The sequence below is a fragment of the Coloeus monedula genome, assembly GCF_965178545.1.
Source record: "Coloeus monedula genome assembly, chromosome: 1".
Taxonomy (NCBI): domain Eukaryota; kingdom Metazoa; phylum Chordata; class Aves; order Passeriformes; family Corvidae; genus Coloeus; species Coloeus monedula.
In genome coordinates, this window is record NC_138781.1 from 109,684,819 (window position 1) to 109,699,505 (window position 14,687).

The window sequence follows — 14,687 nt, forward strand, 5'->3', positions numbered from 1 at the left end:
AATAGAAATGTCATTCTTCACAAAAGATATTGAGGTATTTTATCTATATAGCAATCTTTATTTCAAAATGGCATTTATTACAAAAATGTAAAAATCCAGCAAAACCAGAAACATTGAGATTATTTTCCTGGACTATCAACTCCAGGGAATGTTTGTCCTGTAGCCTTTCCCTCACAATATTTTCCCCGCTTCCAGTCTGATTACAGGTGCAAATGTGCCTAAACGGCCTGGAATAGATAAATATATTGAAAAAGACAAAAGCTTTGGAGCTAAATGCATGCAACAAGTTCTATCAGGAAGAAACCGTTAAAAAGAAACGTAAGTGTCGAGATAATCTGCAGGTATCCAGGGATTTGCTCAGTCATCCTTGTCTTTCGCTCCGTGTTTCAGGATGCGCGTGAATTCGATGTAGTTGAAGTTGCCCTTTTTGTCAATGGGGGCCTCTCTGTACAGCTCATCCACCTCCTCATCCGTGAACCTGTCTCCCATCGTGGTCAGCAGCTCCCGCAGGTAGTCTTCTTGGATGAACCCTGGAGCACAGTGCAGGAGGGCAGAAGAGGAGTTTTTACATTTATCTGCTAATACATGGGTGATAATTTCTTTGAGTTCTTTCCCTCAATTAAAGATACTTACAGTCCTTGTCTGCCAAATGAAAACAACGCCATTAAAGACTATTACTAAAACTGCCAATTACAAGGATTCAATCAAACCAGGCATCTTAGTTTGAAAGGTCCCACTACTTCAAGTGAAGACCATTTTATGATTTGCCTCTGCTGTTCCAAATATAAAAATTTGTAAGTAATCCTTCCCAACAGCAGGGCTACATTCCCAGTAGTACAAAGAGCCTTCTAGCAACTCTGCATTTAAAAAATCACAAAGGGGAACAGTTTGCCTTGAGCATTCCTATTGAAAACCACCAAAAAAAAAAAAAAAAAAAAAAAGTCATGGAACTTGACTACTAACACTCAACAAGGGCATGAAACACAGGAAAGTTTACAACATTTCAATTTGATCTTAAACCAGGGTAAAATTCAGTTTTACTAGTCTGGTTGCAAAGAATAAATTTTTGGCATTGTTTATTAAACAAACGGGCTTGTCTAACTTGTGGTTGCTTCTATCAGCACTGTGAGTCACACAAGAATTTTCTTGCATTCATTTTCTTCTTCTTTTAATGCAGCTTAACAGAGGAAAGGTGGATACAAGTTGCTGACAGAAAACAAGTTCTTCATAAAAGTGTAACAGCTCACAAGTTCTTCATAAAAGCACAACAGCTTTGAAAACAATGATTCCCCTCATAAAAGTGGCCTCAGAGGTGAATTTTAAGTTAGGAATAAATTAAGGCCCTAGTCCCCAATCAGCAGCTTTTATACCTTCTCCTGTCTTGAACAACAGAACTGAACTGCCAGAAATTTGAAATTTTCACAGAGATTGAAAAGGTAAACTTAGCAGGTGAGGATACAGGCATGATTTTTAGTCTGCAGAAATTAAAATTTTTCAAGTTAAAAAATTCATCACCACTTCTATGAACACAAGAATTTACTGTTATAAAAGTAAGTAGAAATAATACATATACTCTGTTGTTTCATCCATGTACCTGTTGCTTCTTCATCAAAGCAAGCAAAAGCATTCCTGATTACATCCTCCGGGTCGGTGCCATTTAACTTCTCACCAAACATCGTGAGGAACATCGTGAAGTTGATGGGGCCTGGAGCCTCATTCATCATGGCATCCAGGTATTCATCCGTTGGATTCTTTCCTACAAATAAAGGGATTCATACTTGGCTTAGCTTTCCAATTGAAAAAGTCATGTCAGTACAAACTGAGTGTTCATACAAAAGGAGCATTAATACAAACGGAGACACCTCTCATATGCCAAACTCAGCATTTTGATTTTTACACCACAAATTCGCTTGGCAAGCATAAAGAGCAAAGGGACATTACCAAGGGAGGCGAGCATGTCGTGCAAGTCCTCTTTGTCAATGAAGCCGTCCCTGTTCTGGTCGATCATGTTGAAGGCCTCCTTGAATTCCTGGATCTGCGACTGATCGAACATGGCAAATACATTGGAAGTGGCGCGCTGAGGGCGCTTCTTGGTGGTCTTTGTCTTTGCCCTTTTGCTAGACATGGTGGCTGTTGGTTCTAAGGAGACAGAAACATATCCAAGATTTAGCCTTATTAAGCCACATTACAAGTCCTTCGGGGAAGGATGGGTATAGGGACATCAAGTTTCATGTTATCGGCATATACTCCAAAGTACACATTTACTTCGGTATCTCCTGCTCCATTTTCTTTCATTCAGACTTCACTTGCTATTAAAGCATAATGTCTTTGAAAATTCAGGGACTTCATTCAGGGGCCTATTGGCACTGCAGGCCAATAGCACGCTACATTAAAAAACCAAAATCAAATCATAGCTCTTGAAATGAAACTCACAAAGTGTTTGCATTGCGAATTCAACACTCCACCTCCATCTTCCACAAATTAAGAGTATATACTGAGGAGTTTGGGAGGCACTGTTGACCTACCACATATAAGGATATGTGCTGCTAAACTAGCACAGTGGTTAAATAGATCAGACAGTATGCTAAACTAACATTTTGGAGGGAAAAAATGTGTTTAGGCGCTGAATAGCATTTTGTTAGAATAGCTGCCTTTGAGAAACAGAGAACACTGACTCGGTTCAGAAGCTTCACATTGCTATTCCCTACACAGTGTAAGTACTACACAACACATGCAAATGCCAGCATACTCTCTTTTAAATTAATTACTGGCATAATAGCTACAAAAATGTGAAGACTGTTTCTTTTAAAGTACCAACCCTTAGAAACATTTATATATTTTTATACATTTTCACATATCACAGGTATACCAATGTCATTGTTTCCCCTGAAGCTGTCAAATGAAGAAATAAACATGGTAGATTATAACACTAACACACTCAGGGAAGAAATGAAGCTTTTAAGTTAACTGAATCTATTTAGCTGGGAAGATACATGTAGTGTTCTAACTAAATGTATGACAGTACAAACTCGAAAAGCTGAGTCATTCACTGAAAGGCAAACACAAAGCCCTCAATATTGCTTTTGGATCCAAGTTAGACCCTCTTTAATGTTGTTTCCAAAAGTCTCACAACCTCTGCTTGCATTAGCTAAAACTGAAGTGTAATTCATACTGCTATAATCCTTTATTATGCCCAAAGTGTTATGCAAACCAGATTCCTTCCACCCTTGATTCTGAATTTTTACTGAAAGCACCTGTAGCAAATGTCTCTTGACAGAAGACATATTTAAGCTTCACCTGTAATTGCAAGAATATCAATATTCTGAAATTTACACTAAGTATTAGTTTTATAACTTAGAAACAAATTATCTAGTCAGAAATGCAATGCCAATCAGAGTCATAGCACAGTTCTGTTTCTCAGATAGTTTGCTCAAAGATAGAGTATGCTTAGACTGCCAAAAAGTAAGACTGAAGTCACTAACTGGGATTCACCCATAAAAAAAAGGGAGTAAAATTAAGCAAAGTAACTCCCTTACACAACCAACCCAATATGCAGGCAAAAAGCAGTTATTATTTGGTTTGTTTAACTAAAAGGAAAGACATTTTACCTTGCTTTGTATTAGATACCTGACAGGGTGTACCAAGCATCTGGAGCATAAAAGGAAATTCCATGGTTACGTCCCTCTCAGTCTGTCCACACAGACAGCTACTGACTTCCCCTGCTAATTCCACACTTTTAAATCGTGCATCTGCAACGTTCTTCTGACGTAAAAAACAAACCATTATGTCTCGAACTAAAAATAGCCCTGAAATGCAACTGCGCATCGCTCAGCAATGCAGACGTTCTCTTCATTGCACTCACTAACCACGAGCTACCCGAGATGTCTGGCCTCCACAACACTGCAACAAATAAATGTGAACTCTTGACATCAAGATATTTATGTAGACAGCTGACAACAAAGGTAGTTTGCTTTCATGCTGCAGCCAAGGGTTGTGCATAACTTCCGTGGTTTTCTTACCTCTGTAAAAACCCTCAGGCAAGTTTCTGCTTAACTCTGGATTATTGATTAAAAGTTCCACTACTCAAAATAGAGCCAAACAGTATCTTTTAATAACTCTTCTCTGAAATAATGCAGTTTTCAGAATATGACCCATTCAAAGGAAACAAAAAAGTTTACTTTGCATGTGCTGATGCCAAGTGAATTGATTTTTGCCTTTTTGCTTTTATATATTCCCTATATTCTTTACATATATATTGGTAGCTCCATAGCCTATTCGTAGCTAACATTTTAAAAAATACATTCCCCAACAGCTCCAAGGCCTTGGGGTCCAAGGCTGGATTCTTTGGGGAACTGAGGTCAAAACAGCTTCCCGAGACACTTTTTCATAAACAAAGTTTAGTTCCTGTCTAAAGGGGGAGGGGGTTCAGAAGAGGGTAGAACCAGGGGAGAATTACCTCATCACCTATGTCTCTAACTGGGGATTCTTGTCAGTTATGCTAATTTGCTGAACATATAAAACTGTACTCCCTTTATGTTACAGTGTGCATCTTCAGCGCTTTTTCATCCAGCGTGCTGTGCACCATAAGGATCCTAATAAAGGCAATCCCTCTTTATCATCTGTGTCTGGCTTGTAATTTTAGGACCAATGAAAAGGCATCAATGTTGCAAAGGCAGTGCTCCCAGCAAGTCACTACTGCAATTCTCTCCCCTCAACTCAATCCTAAGCAAGAGGAGGTAAAAGCAGACTGCCAACACATTCTTTTTAACTCTGTTCAGAAGATTGACCTATCAGAGTATATTTTACTAGAACAAATGAAAAAAGTGCCAATGCTTGCATTACTGTTTTCTAAGTTTCTCTGAACCAGGCTTGGGAACTCCTCCAGTCCCAAAGAGCTGTCAGCCTAGCTACAGAGAAACATCAGATCTCACAGGACTGCAGTGCCTTTCAGCACAGGTTTGGTGCAGCTATGCCTGAAACACTGCACTCAGCTCCAGGAATCTCTGTTAGAAAGAGGGTGGTACATTTTGAAACATGTTCAGAAAACCAGCCATCAATAAAGTTAGCCAAAGAGATCAATTTATGATTTAAAAGTTCCAAAAGTATTTGCACTTTGTGTTATCTCCCTGTATAACAGTGAATGATGTAACGAGCCAGAGCTAAGCTCATTTGAGTCAAGCATCAGACCCCTAATTTTAGAGAAAGTAGAATTTACCCTGATAAATTCACCAAGTCATTAAACAACAACAACAACAAAAAAAACCCCGAAAAAACCCCAAAACAAAACAAAAAAACCCCCACCCACCACCAAAAAAGCCCCCCAAACCAACCAACCAAGACCCAACAAAAAGATCCACACCTAAGCCAACGCTTTTATAATTGAAATAGGGTTAGTAGAGGCTGCAAATAGAATTTCAGTAGATAAAAACTGGGAATACTCCACATTAGGTAGTGCAAGTCATGACATGCAGGTTTAGTCCCTGCTGTTTAATATTATGCTGATACTCTGAATGGTCTGGGCCTTGTTTTGGAAGCTGTCCAAGAAACTTCAAATGTAGGACCTTACCTGTGAGACACACCATAAGATATTTCTGAAAATAAAACCTTTCTTTAGGAAGATTTTCACATACTAAAAAAATAATAAATAGGTAGTAGTGCTGCTTTGTGCTGCCTGTACTGTCTATTGCTCAGCCAAGCAACAACAGTGGATATCAAACTACAGAAGCACAGAGAGTCATCCTGTGGTCCCTTCCTCTGGGAAAATGATAAACCCTTGGGAGACAAAAAACCTGGGCAACTAAAAATTTTGAGCCAGGCAATAAGCTGTGAAAATTTACCACCCACTAACAGCGGTTTAAGCTGGACCTGTTCAGAAGCAGTGACCAAAAGTTATGCTTTGGAAAACATTCTCATGTTTTAACATTGTGAATATTGTAATAATTGCAGTATCTGTCATTCAAAAAAAACCAAACCACCATACAACAAATCCCCACAACCCATAGCCAAGAAAATCTCTAAACTAACTGAGACAGAACATCAAACTCAAAAGTCAACCTCAAAGCTAAATCCCACATTCTGTCCACATAGTCAATTACAGCATCACATACAGTCACACATCCATCACAATCTGGGCGGCAACAGGAAGAGATAAGAGCAAGGTGCTCTCCAGCAGATCTGTGTCAAGGCTCAATAAAGAGCAGATTACACTTCATAATAGCAAACGAGCAAAAACCAAACCCTACGCTGTCCCACCCAGTCCTAAAAGCCACTCTAACACACTCCTCACTAGTAAGTTTCTCAAAACCACTTACCTCAAAATCCAGCGCCAGCGAGTCAACAGAGTCTGTCTGCAAAGGAGAAAAAGAGGCTCAGAGGTGACCTTATCGCTCTCTACAAACAACTGAAAGGAGGGTGTAGCCTAGTGGGAATCGGCCTCTTCTCCCAAGCAGCAAGCGATAGGATGAGAGGACAGTCTTAAACTGCGCCGGGTTTAGGCTGGACATTAGGAAGAATTTCTTCGCAGAAAGGGTGACTAGACATTGGACTGGGCTGCCCGGGGAGGTGGTGGAGTCACCGTCCCTGGAGGTGTTTAAGTGAAGACCGGACGTGCACTCGGTGCCATGGTCCAGTTCACATGGTGGTCGGTCACAGGTTGGACTGGATGATTTCAGAGGTCTTTTCCAACTGATTGATTCTGTGATTCTGCGAGCCCGGGAACCACCGCACGCAGTCCCCTGTGCGGCTGTGGTTATTCCAAAACACGCGCAGGAAGACAGACCCAGTCCCACTACCTCACCCTCTTCCGACCGCAGCACCTCCTAGCCCTACCCTTCCCGTGCTCTAATAAAGCCGAAGAAACACCCGCAGAGGGCTCGATGTGTCCGGGAGGCAGCCGAACCCTTCCAAGCAAGGGAGACAAATAGTATCTTTTAATACAATTCGCTGCAATGATACATGAAATGCAGCTCGTCCCCGCGGGCATCATCCCCGTCGCACCGCGCCCTGCCCGGCTCACAGGACGGGGTCGGGGGGCCCGGAGCCGGGGTCTCCCCCAGCCCCAGCCCGCAGGGCGGATCCCCGTCAAGAGCAGAAGCACCGGGACGAGGCCCGAGGGGAGCTGCCCCCGCGGCGGGCGACGCCGCAAGCGACTCCGGCTCCGCAGGCGACCTGCGGCCCGGGGACGCCCCCACCCCACCACCCTCCGGCCCCAGGCCCCGCGGGCAGCGGGCGAAGCCCCCCGACTCACCCGGCGGCGGGAGACGGTCCCGGTCGGGGAGCGGCTGGAGAGACACTTCCGGAGAGCGGAGCGGCCACCGCCCCGCCGAGCAGGAAGGAAGCTGTGGGCGAGACCATCCGCGCATGAGGGGGAGGTGGCGGCATGGCTCATCGCTTCGGCGGCCAGGCGCCACGACCCGTGTCGAGGAGAGGACCCGCGGTGGCGCCCGTGCTTCGCGTTCCTTCCCTGGGGTCTTTGCCTTCCTTGCAGGAGAAAGTCAGAGCCCCGAACTCAGCCCCTCTAACCCGTGTGTGTCGTCCCCCCTATCCCGCTGAGGCGTTGGTGCAGCGCGGTGTGGTCACCGCATTCCAAGGGCGAGGGGCGGAGGGAGCCGCGCGCCTGCCCTTGTAAGGCAACGGCGGGAGTTTCCTGCTCGCGCAGGGGGGCGGGGCCTCACCCGCTCGCCCCGCCCCGCCCCGCCCCGCCGCGGCGCTCGCCGGTGGGTGCGCGTCCCTCAGGCCTCCGGCGCTGCCAGAGCCGTGTTTCAGCCTCCTGCGCCGCATTCCCGAGGGGCTCTGTGCAATGGGGGCTGCCGGTGCCCCGTTCCCAGCTGCTTGTGACTGTTCGGGGCTGCGCGGGGCGGGGCGGGGCGGGAGCCGGTAACACAGAATCACAGAGCCACAGGATGGGTCAGGTTGGGAGGGACCACAGTGGGAGATCTGGTCTGACCTCTCCGCTCAAGCACATGGCACAGGATTGCATCCAGACAGCTCTTGAATATCTCCAGTGAGGGGGACTGCACGCCCTGTCTGGGCTGCCTGTTTCAGTGTGTGGTCACTCGCACAGTAAAGAAGTTCTTCCTCATTCAGGCGGCACTTCCAGTACATCTTATTCCTTGGCAGCACCGACAAGAGCCGGCTCCGTTCTCTTGACACCCTCCTTTCAGATACTTACAGACATTGATAAGGTCCCCTCTCAGTTATTTCTTGTCGAAGCTGAACAGGCCCAGCTCCCTCAGCCTTTCCTCACAGGAGAGATGCTCCAGTCTCTTGATGAACTTTGCAGCTCTAAACAACCCAACACATGGTATGGCACTGTCCTGCATGCTCAGCTGGTGCTGGTGTTTCTGGAAGATTCACAGAATCACAGAACATCCTGACTTGGAATGGACCTACCGGGATCATGAAAGCCCAACTCCTGGCCTTGGACAGGACACCCCAAGAGTCACACCATGTGCCTGAGAGCATTATGCAAGCTCTCCTGGAACTCTGTAAGGCTTGGTGCTGTGACCACTTCCCTGGGGAGCCCAACCATCCTCTAAAAGAAGAACCTTTTCCCAGTAAATAATACTGGTTTTAAGCTGAGGTGAAGAGGAATATGGGATGAACAGAAATATCATCCAAAAAACAGTGACCACAGCTCAAAGATACAAACAACATCCTATAACAAATAGACATCATAACCAATGAGTATGTGGCCTAATTTAAAACTTTGCATCTTGTTCTAACTACTTAATTTTTACAGCGTTTGCAACTGTATATAAAGTCACATAGTTTGTGAAAGCAGTAAGAGATTACTCATATTTCTGACTTTTTTGAGGGAAATAAACTTAACTGAGTGTCCAGGAGGTGTGGCCCACCATGGGGTCCCCTGACCGGGGCAGAGAGCACAGCCCTGGGGGAACATCAGCTGCGGGGGAAGCTCAGCACCTGCAGAGTCAAAAGGAAAAAGACACTTGCAGTTTTCCCTGTCCCTTCTACTGCCAGCAGTATTTTTTACCTCTAGGGAATTGTGGTGGTTGCTGTCACATCTCCCACCTTTCCCTGGGCACTGATGCTGCAGGCTGCCCACTTGGGATGAGCCTATTGTGTCATAACAGGCAGCTCCTGACTCCGAATACGTGCGTTTCTGTTGCAGAGTAGCTGAGATAACATGGAAGCTGAGATAACCTTTCCTCTCATGATCTAGAAATGGGTCATTCCCTATGCCACGTACAAAACACATGCATGCTCTGAATCACTTTTTTCCATCTTTGTTTCTTATGTTTTTAGAGTCCAGTGCTTCCACAGCTGGAGTCAATGCTGAAACTGATGTGTAATTTATGCGAGTTTGCCTTGATATGAGCAGAAATCAGAATATTTATCTATTTAAAGGGGGTTTTACCCAAAAATTAATAAATAATACAGCGACAATGATTTCTTAATATTTTCCTTCAAAAATTGGTACAATACTAGCTCAATGTTCATTTTTATGACCTATACTAAAAGAATATTTTAGCTTATGTGAAATTGGAAAAATGGAAATAACAAGCAAAGGCTAAAATGCCAGTAAAGAATATGTAGGAAGGCTTGTCAGAATAATCCTTTGTACTTGGGATCTGTGTCTGGAGAGTCCTGGATATGAGTGCTGTCAGGGTTAATATTAAACATAATGAGTAATACTTAATGTATTGACTAACTACAGAGGACTTTGGCCTACACTCTAAATCACCATAGTTGATTAACCTTTCACAATTTTTTTTCTGAATGATTTCATAGTGGGAAAAGCTGAGGAACCTTTTATTTTGAGAAGTAGGGAGAAACTCAGTAGATTTCAGGCATCTTTAAGAAATACAGCAGTAATATTGATTCATGAAGAGCAACTCTGTTTCCAGAAAAAGACAATTAACCAGTTGTAAAAAAATACATGATTCATTCGTAACAGTCTTCTCATTAAACTTCCTTCTACTATATAAAAGTGTCATGAGTTCACTTTACAGATGGTGAAACGGAACACAAGTGAGCTAAACCACCATAAATGCTGAAGATGAGGTTTGGGAATGTAAAGGGATTGTCTGTAGGTTAGGTAGTTTTGGAGTCTACTTTCAATGGAATTTGAAAGTTTGCACACTTCCAAAACTCCTATGAGCTTCCAATATTTGCACACCTAAGCAACTGTAGAATCTACCTTAAAGTGACTTGCTTGCTACTTCCTCAGAGGCCAGAGGTCCCTGAAAAAAGAAGTACTGCAAGGCTGCTTTTAAACTCAGTCTTGACTATATCTAGACTTAGGCTAATCCTTCTGGGTTGGTGACTCCTTTGTTTGTGTGGATAGTCTCACTGCAGTAAATACAGTATTAATGGAACAACCAGGCTCCTCTCTTGCCTAGCAGGCATTCTGCCCGCACTGTCTGGGGAAGGATCTGACTTCCTGGGCTCTCCTGGTCTCTGGTATCTCTGCATTTTGCATCTTTCATGTCTTTTCATGCTCTGTCATTATAGGGCTCTCCACTGCTCTGTTCTATACACTGCTCAGTCTCAAAACCTTACTCTGTGTGCAGATTGTTATTTCCCACATACATCGAATACAATTTCCCTCCGTGGAAATGATAATATTGTAATTCAGGCTGTCAGGGGCAGCCTAAAATGTGTTATATGAATTTACTAAGAAGAGTCTGCAGCCACCAAAATCCTGGTCATATGGAAGTAAAGGGCCATGATGTCACATCTCTTCATCAGTGTGTCTCCTCTGTGAGGATGCATTTTACAGGAGAAGGATCCTTTAGTGAACTGCATACTTTAATGAAGTTCATGTGTCATACAAATCCCCAGACAACTCAGTGGGACCTAGGGTATTCAAGGAAACAAAAGCAAAGCACCGTACTCAAATGGATGATTTACCTACTCTAATGATAAATCAAATCTAGCAATTTGTCTAATGCTTTTCAAATTATTTGTTTTTCCTAGAAGTGAAATTATTACCAAATAACAATAACAAACTATAACAACGATATAAACAACAATAATAACAATAATAATGACAACTACTCAATATATTTGCAACAAAGCTCAGGGGAATATATATTATTTTATGTTACTCAGTTATGTAAACAATAGGATAGTCAGACTGTTAAATAAACCAAAGAAGCCAGACTACAGTTACATTCTGGGAATTATCACTACTGAGTCAGGAAAGAAGCAGTAGGCTTTGACTAGTTACCTGCGCCAGCAAGCAACACATGAATTCCACACTACAGTAAATAATACGAGTTTATTTAAACAGTGCAACTCCAGCTGATTCCAGCATGTGGAAGGTGGGTGTCACATCGTGGGCCTGGTGATGCCCTTCTTAGGGCATTCCTAGGGTGGGAATACGCCCCTAAACCTCACTGACGCGTCATGATGTGCCTGGAAAGAAGCCAGAGGTGCTCTTACTTGCACCCGCACCGGAGCCCGGCAGCCGCCTGCTTACAGGTTCTGGGGAGGCAGAGGATGATTCCCTCACCTCGATTTCGGATTCCCACCTTGACCTGGGCACGCTTGTGTCGCTGCACGGCGCTCGGAGCCGGGAGCCGGTCCCATACCGGCTGTCACCAGCAAGGGGAGCTCCGCATTTGGGTAGGACCTGAGAGACAGCCCGGCTCCGCTACCGCCACGGACAGAAGAGGGAGGACGCTGTGAAATTAGATCAAATCGATGTGGGGCTAAGCCCTGCTGTGGGCTGCGGAAGGAAGGGGCACCTGACAAGTGCCGCGGGCTCTGGGGTGACACTTAGGGCACTTCTGAGCTCCGCAAATCAGAGAATAGAATTATTGAATTATAGAATGATTTGGGTTGGAAGGCACCGTTAAAGTTAATAATCTAGTTCCAACCCTCTTACCATGGGCAAGGACACCTCCTACTAGACCAGGTTGCTCAAAGCCCTGTCCAGCCTGGCCTTGAGCACTTGCAGGGGTGGGGCATCCACAGATTCTCTGGGCAACCTGTTCCACTGCCTCACCACCCTCACAGTAAAGAACTTATTCCCAATATCTAATATCTTCCTATTATCTGCCCTTTTTCAGTTTGAAGCCATGCCCCCTTGTCCTATCACCACATATCCATGCAAAAAGTTCCTCTCCAGCTCTCTCTTCCCCCTCTAGAAACTGGAAGGCTGCTATAAGGTGTCCCCAGAGCCTTCTCTTCTCCAGGCTGAACAGCTCCAACTCTCTCAGCCTATCTTCAAAGGAGAGGTGCTCCAGCCCTCAGATCATTTTTTGAGGACCTCTGGATCTGTTGCAGCATGTCCATGTCTTTGCTGTGCTGAGGGCCATAGAGCAGTGCCAGTAGCAAGCATCTGCCCGCCAAGAGAAATTGCTTGGCATTTTACAAAGTGAGGGCCTGCCTTGATATAGCTGCCCCTCTTTGCTCTGCTTCACTCCTGTTAATTTTTGCCAGTCACTGGAAAATGAAGAGAAGTGTCCCCAAGCTCTGGTTGCTTCAGAAACTTTCCTGTGAGCTGGGTGTATCACAGCTGTTAAAACTTTATGAAACCTGACATTGCAGTTTCACATGTGATGAAACCCTAAGCTGTCTCTCTGGTTTTGGTACAGGCTGGGAACCAGTGTGTTCATTTTATGGAAAGCTCAAATATCATTTTTCTAGGATGGAAAGCATTTTGTTCCAATCACAGTTACAAATGCACTAACAGATCATAGTGACCAACACCACTTATGGCAAATATGTTTTCCATTTGTATAACAAAATGAATCTCCTTGTTTGCAGCAGAGAAACATTCTGCTTGAGTGTGATGAGCCAGAGCTGACTTACCACTTGAACGAGGTTTGAAAATCTTCCTCTGGATCTGGGCTGAATTTAGAAGGAAATTTTGAATAAATATGAATTAAATAACATATACAAGTGCTTGGAAAGTATATGAAAACAAATATTCTAAAGTAGGTCAAGAGCTGGAAAAGAAAAACACATTTGGAATGAGTTTCCTTCAAACCTGGAAGGCAGTGGAGAACTCATAGTTTATGAGCCTCTTTTATTGAGAATTAATGAAATGAGCTCACTACAGCAGTGAAAAAAACAAATTGCAATGGAAAAATGAGTTAATTAACACAGGAAATTAAACCCAGCTTCACAAAGCTCTGATACCCCTTCCTTCTCTAGCCATGCTTCCTGGTTCGAGTACACCTGCATATCCCACAGGAACATGTTAATTTTGGTGTTAATGTTTAGAACATGTTTGCTCCTTTGTGTAGTAAAGTAATGAGGGCTGCAAAAAAATTGATGAAAGGCATTTGGGATCTATAAGCCTCTCCCATTATCTGAACATTATCTAACTGGTATGTTTGCACCCAGTATTCCACTGACTCCCTTTTGGCAGCTATGGAAGGATATATGATTTTATTCTGTTGATGAGCTGGAAAGACATCTCAAAACCCATTGTTTAGAGAGAAAGATTTTGTGCTTTTTAAAAGGAAATCTCACTTTAGAAAGAAAAGTATTAAGACTCTGGCCATTTTACACATTAAAGCAGCCTTGAGACCAGAAACCATGTGGTAATGTGAAATGGCATGAGTAACTTGACTTACCTGGGGATAAGGGAGAGCATAATCATTTTCCAAGTGCTCCACCCAAAACTGTAGTCTGACCCGCAGCTTTGTGGTAATAATGAACAGGAGCTGATTGCAAAATATAGGGGAAATTGAAAAAAACTGGCTTTCAGTCCCTCTAAGTACTCCCTTTTTAAAGGTAGGCTCCTTGCATCTCATATTGCAGAATAGCTGCTGACAGACCGTGCTGCCCTGTGGCTGCACCCCAGAAAGGCTTCCTTGGGGTATCTGACTGATGTAATAAAATCCTTTTTCCACTTCCTCTCCCCTTGTAACATTTTCAAGGAAGGAAAAGGACAAGCTCCCACTTTTCCAACTGGAGGTTCTGAAGCCCTTGTCCAGCCCTCTTCCCACCAGATCCTGCTTGTCCAGCCCTCCCTGCTTTCTCTGGAGCTGCTGTAGTGGGGAACATGGGACCTTGGCTTCCTTGCTGCTGGTTGGGTTTCCCATGCTCCTGCACCCTCCTGGAAGGTTACCCCCTTGCTAGCACAGAAAGCCCATGAACGGGGCCAGATGCTGCTCACTTGAGCTTTTCCAGCAATCAGACTTCTTCCTCTCTTGGTGAGCAACCCAGCAGCAAAAGAAAACCCTAATTGCTCCACCAGCAATTTCTGGAGCTGATCAGCAGCTGTTTTTAAGCCTCTAGCAGTCATTATGCAGCTGCGCTTGGTCACGAGTCCCTGCTGGCATTAGCAGAGGGAAGGGACAGATTCCCTCTGTTTACCCTGCCAGCTAGTGTAACAGCCTCTGGAGAACTCTAATGAAAGAGTAAGAATTTACAGATGAGTCAGCAGGAAATCAACACTTCTTCAGGAAACCAGTAATACATTTTTCAGGATTGTACTCAAACGTGCTTCCAGCCGCTGGCTGAGGATTCAGCTCTCTGCCCACCATGGATGTCAGAGCAGAACACACCCTTCCCCTCCAGAACCTGGAACACAGGACTTTTTCATCCATGGGAAGTGTAAAGTACTGTGGTACAGTTAATAAGTTAACATTATTTTATACAAGCAAAATGAGAGAAGTAAGACATCAGCTGAAAAAAATGTCCATAGTGTATTTTGTTTTAATGACACTTCAGACTTGCAGAAGTAATGACAAATACATATATTA

General features: G+C 44.1%; 1 pseudogene across 1 annotated transcript; it reads right to left on the reverse strand.

The window, feature by feature from the left end:
* Nucleotides 1-29: 29 nt before the first annotated feature.
* Nucleotides 30-3,997, reverse strand: LOC309583195 (myosin regulatory light chain 2, smooth muscle minor isoform-like; annotated as a pseudogene). Its single transcript, XR_014227382.1, has 4 exons — nucleotides 3,609-3,997; nucleotides 1,942-2,139; nucleotides 1,595-1,756; nucleotides 30-530 (listed from the first exon to the last, which is right to left on the reverse strand). The product of XR_014227382.1 is annotated as a myosin regulatory light chain 2, smooth muscle minor isoform-like (transcript).
* Nucleotides 3,998-14,687: the final 10,690 nt, after the last annotated feature.